Source organism: Echinops telfairi, unplaced genomic scaffold (assembly GCF_000313985.2).
Source record: "Echinops telfairi isolate 266 unplaced genomic scaffold, ASM31398v2 ScPeMD7_443;HRSCAF=831, whole genome shotgun sequence".
NCBI classification, from domain to species: Eukaryota; Metazoa; Chordata; class Mammalia; order Afrosoricida; family Tenrecidae; genus Echinops; species Echinops telfairi.
This window is the reverse complement of record NW_022104341.1, coordinates 74,478,931-74,484,208: the sequence shown is the minus strand read 5'-3', so window position 1 is coordinate 74,484,208 and position 5,278 is coordinate 74,478,931. Positions and strand designations below refer to the sequence as shown.

Genomic DNA, 5,278 nt, shown 5'->3' with positions numbered 1-5,278 from the left:
AGGAAGGAGTGAGGGAGACCCCACTTGAACCCTCGCTTCTTATTAGCTCCACGGCGGGGAGCAAGTCATCCAACCTCTGCTGCTGCTTCCTGATCTGGGCAGGAGAATGGAAAGGGGACTTTCCTCTCAGACGCGTTTGGCACAGTGAGCCTGTGTCTCTCTCGCCTAGCTCCTTTTGATGCCGAGTGCATCGTTCGATATTTTGCCTGTAGAATCCTTCCACATGGAAACTCGGAGCCGGAGTTTTTCTTCTGCGCCTTCAGTTTGAAGTATGCTGAGCACGTGCTTCCCCTCTGGTCGGCTTGTGCACATTTCATTATAATGCTTTGCCTTTTTCGTCTTCGGGCTTTTCTCCTAGGGCCGTGGCTGAGAACACAGGTTGAGAACCGCTGTCCTAAGGGGTAAAAATTCATTTGTTCTAACTAAGGGTAGAATTCAATCAGTGTTGACAAAGTCTTAGGGAGCCAAGGTGGCCCAGCTGGTAAGCACCCGGTGGCTCACCGAAAGGTTGGCATTTCACATCCACCCAACGACTCCTGGCAATCTGCTCCTGGGAACCCCTCGGCAGTCCCGTCCCGCCCCCCTCCCCTGGGAACCCCTCAGGCAGTCCCGTCCCGCCCCCCCCTCCCCTGGGAACCCCTCGGGCAGTCCCGTCCCCCACCCCCACCCCACCCCCCATGCGGGGTCCTGTGAGTCACGTCACCGTCACCTGCACGCTGCCGGCAGGAGCAAGAGCGCTGCACCACCAGCAAGCACTCGATCTGGGCAGCTTTGCTTTTTCCCAGTGTGAATGAATTAGACAGGTACTAATTCAGTATATGGACTTGATCTGTAATGAATTGAAAAATGTTTTTTTGCCTTTTATTATTAAAAGATCATTTTGTTGGGGGCTCTTACTTCTGTAATTTAAACAGGCCACACATCAGTTGTATCAAGCACATTTGTGCATGTTGCCATCATTCTTTCCTAGACACTTACTTTCTGTGGAGCCCTTGGTGTCAGCTCCTCTTTTCTCCCTCCCTCCCCAGTGCATTAAAAATTACGCTTAGACTCTAAAATAGAGTGCACGTGGGCATTGAGATAAGTAATACGTTGGCTCTGATTTTCTCACTGGCTTCCTGTTGTTGTTACTGTTTGGGGGGTGGGGTTCATTCTCTAGGAATCTGTATTTGTTTGCGTTGTGAAGCTAATGAACCTCCGCAGACCCCCGGTGCTGACTTTGCTTTTCTCCGCAGGCTGCCCATCCCCAAACTGGAAGACACTCTCAGGAGATACCTCCTGGCGCAGAAGCCGCTCCTGGATGATGGCCAGTTCAGGTAACACGGAGGAACCTGCTGGACCACAGTTGGGGTGGCTCAGGAGAGGCAGGCAGGAGTGGTGGCCCACGCCTCAGGGAGTCCGTGTGACTGGACTGGGTCTTTAGGGACTTGGAGTTCTGTGTCTAGACCTCATCTTTGTACCCACTAACCGTATGCAAGTTCAGGAGATAGATGTGTGCTGCTCAACAGGAGATACTCATCTACGGGGAGGCTAACTTTGGGCTTCACGTGGACAGATAAGTCCCATTGAGGAGATCAGATGGCGAGCCAGAAATCTGAGCACAGAAGTAGAAAAGGACCTTGGATAGGCTCAAGAGAGGATTGCATTAAGCCTTCATAGCCTCCTGATCTGTCAGGGGGCTTCTTGGCACAGATATCTGACTTGTGATTAGAATTGCAAAAGCCTTCCCAGGACAGTGATGGGAAAATATAGATGAACTGTTCATAATCTACCCTGTTTCCCCAAAAGTAAGACATCCCCCGAAAATAAGACCTACTCACAGTTTTTCCTCTCGCTGAAATATAAGACATCCCTCGAAAATAAGACCTATTCACAGTTTTACCTCTCGCTGAAATATAAGGCATCCCCCGAAATAAGACCTCCCCGATAATAAGCACCCCCCACCAGCTACCGTAACTCTGGACTCTGGACTGTAGCGGCAGGCGCTGCCCCGCAGCTCACTGATGGTTACAGCGCAGCCAGAGCAGACAGGAAGTGCGAGGTCTCTTTTAATAAAACAATAAACAATCAATGTGTACCATATTCTTCTTCATGGAAAAATAAGACATCCCCTGAAAATAAGACCTAGCGCACCTTTGGGAGCAAAAATAAATATAAGACACTGTCTTATTTTCGGGGAAATAGGGTAGCTCTCTGCTCTTAAATCCACACACACACACATACCCCGCCCCTGCAAGCAGGCATTTGAAACCTCCCTTGATATGGCCGTGAATGAATAGCTGCCATTGTTAAGTGTCCCCAAATTTGGATGAGCCCTGGTGATGCAGTGGGCTAAGCGTTGGGCTGCCAACCTCAAGGTCTGTGGTTCAGACCTCCCAGCCACTTCATGGGAGAAAGATGAGGCAGTCTGCTTCTGTAAATGGAAAGCTTCTGAGTCCATTCTGCGCTGCCCTGTAGGGTCGCTGTGAGTCCGAACTGACTTGATGGCAGTGGGCTGAGTTTGGCTTTTGTTGTCAAGTGAGTGCTGTGTTTCAGACGGTCCTGAACCCTCAGCCTTATAACTGCTCGTTTCATCCTGTAAGGTGGTCTGAGCTCTGTTTTGCATGTAAAACCCCGGAGGCCCAGCAACATCCTGCAACGTGCCCAGCACGCACAGCTCCTTTGATTCTCAAACGCATGCCCTCTCCTCTATTACAGCGGCTTCTCGGGCTGCAGATTGTTTTCGGAGGTGTTGATTGATCTTCCTGAAGCTATTCTAGATATTGGTCACCTTAGTGGTTCTGATTGATGGCACCTTCCAGTGTTCCAGATTTGGGGGCTGTGCTCTTGGGCATCTAGAACTTCCATGGAGGGTTCTTGGCCATTGCCTGCCTATCATATTGTCTCTGCCCCACCTTAACCCTGTCTTTCCGTGGACACTGTAGGAAAACAGAACAGATTTGCAGGCATTTTGAATGTGGGAGTGGAAAAGAACTGCATGAGCAGCTGGTTGCCCAAGACAAGAAGAATAAACACACAAGCTACATCTCAGGTAGGTTGGGCTATGGGCGAAGGAGCACTCGGGCTATGGTGCCCTGTGGGTTAAGCATTGGGCTGCTAACCAAAAGGTCGGCAGTTCAAACCCACTAGCTACTTTACAGGAGAAAGACGAGGCAGGCTCCTCCTGTGAAAGATACCCTGTAGAGCAGGTCTACCCTGCCTTACAGGGTCACTGTCAGTCCGAATGGACTTCACAGCCGTGGGTGGGCTGTGAGTGTGATTCCCCCACCCCCCGAGTTTTCTGTAATGGAAATTCTCACGTGTTTGGTCTCAAAAATATTTCTGACAAGCCCAGCTTTGAAGTAATGTCTCATCTTCTCTTCTTGAAGTAAATATTAAGGCCGAGTGGGTTTCCCCGCTAAGATGTAGGCTGGATAGAGTACATCCGAAAGAACACTGGCTGGCCTTCTCTGGAGGCAGATCAAACACGTTCTCTGGTCGAGAATCCTGTCAGTGGCTCTCTGTGGGACGGACGCAGGGTTGGGTCCGATGTCCTGTGCGTGCATCATTCTTGCCCTTGACAGTTGCCCAACTACCCTCTGCAGCCCCTCCCCTGACACACCCTGGGCTTCAACAAAACCCAATTCTGCCCCACTCCTTGAACCCAGAATTTCACATTCATTCTCTGAAACCCGGGCAGGCGGGTTTTTCTAGGAAACTGTCCCAGGTGGTCTGTGTTGTTCTCACAGGACGTCTTTGATTTGCCTGTTGACGGTGTGGCTCTGCACGGTTTCAACCAGCGTTCTCAGCCTTCCGCATGCCGCCACCCTTTCATGAGCTCCCCCCAACCATAACATTTTCGTTGCTACTTCTTAACTGTTGCTACCGTTATGAGTCGGGTGACCCCAGTGAAAGGGTCATTCAACCCCCAAAGGGGTAGCGACCCACAGGTTGAGAACCGCTGGTTTAAATGATCCTAGTCAGCACATGTGACTTTCCTAGCAAGCTACTCAGTTTTGTCACATGGAAATACGCAGCGCACACTCGGCGGCTGGTATTCAGCAAAGAACACTGCGGGGGTGGGGGTGGGGGGGCTGCTGTGAAGGAAAAGCCGAGGCTCTTCTTAGGAGACCAAGGCACGTTGAATCTTCGTAGCTGTAGAGCTGGGAAGTCACAGGCAGCCGGTGTTCCTGCCACGACAAGCCATCAAGGGCAGCAGGTCACTTTCAGGTGCTCAGTTGGGTCCCCCATGCGCAGGTGATTCAGGCACAAGTCTGGGCTCCTGCGTGGTAACTGTCCGCTAAGGCCGAGTGGTGGGGCTGGACCCCTGCTTGAGCGCAGGCTGCGTTTGCCTCTCTGGAAGGACTACCCTGTAGAGGGACAGAGGCCGGACTGAGGCTGGTGTGCCTTCTTCACAGTGCCGGCTCTCCTAGGTCTGTACTGTTCCCCCCCCCATTACTGTGCTGTTAGTGCTGCCCCACTCATCCCATTAGACCTCTCTGTGTTCTTGTGCATAGCTAAGATCATTTGATGCGTGAAATCCAAGATAGATAAACCCTTCAGAAATTGTAACGGGAGTAATGATTCCCTGAGGGGACAGAAAGAGAGGAGTGGGGAAAGGGGAAAGGGGGAATTGTTAGCAATAATGACTTTATAACCTCACTGGACGGGAACAAATAACACAATGGCAGGTGAATGAATACATTGGATGGAGTAAGATATGGGGGGAAGAAAAGAAATACAATGATAATAATATTTAATATAATAACAAGGGTTCTTGGGGGGGGGAAGAGGGAAGGGTAAGGATAAAGGGGAGCTGATATCAAAGAGTACAAGAAGAAAGAAAATGTTTTAAAAATGATGGTGGCAACAACTTTACAATCATGCTTGATCTAATTCACTGGTTCTCAACCTTCCTAATGCTGTGACCCTTTAATACAGTTCCTTATGTTATGGTGACCGCAACCATAACATTTTTTTATTGCTACTTCATAACTGTCATTCTGCTACTGTTATGAATCGGGTGACTCCTGTGAAATGGTCAATTGACCCCCAAAGGAGTCATGACCCACAGGTTGAGAACCGCTGATCTAGTTGAACTATGGATTGTTATACCTGTAGGAGTCCCAATAGAAATGGGGGGAAAGGAATATCATTACATTATTTATTGTTGTTGTTTGTTTATTTTTAATTTTTTGAAAAATTTAAATTAAAAAAATTTTTAATCATTTTATTAGGGGCTCATACAACTCTTATCACAATCCATACATCCATCCATTGTGTCAAGCACATTTGTACA

General features: G+C 49.3%; 1 protein-coding gene across 1 annotated transcript in view; it reads left to right on the top strand.

Moving 5' to 3' along the window:
• Positions 1-1,207: 1,207 nt before the first annotated feature.
• CPT2 (carnitine palmitoyltransferase 2) overlaps positions 1,208-5,278 on the top strand; it is a 12,091-nt gene continuing 8,020 nt past the window's right edge. The window contains exons 1-2 of the mRNA XM_030886062.2: positions 1,208-1,316; positions 2,925-3,031. The gene's annotated coding sequence lies outside the window, so the exon portion shown is untranslated. The remainder of the gene's footprint in view (positions 1,317-2,924; positions 3,032-5,278) is intronic.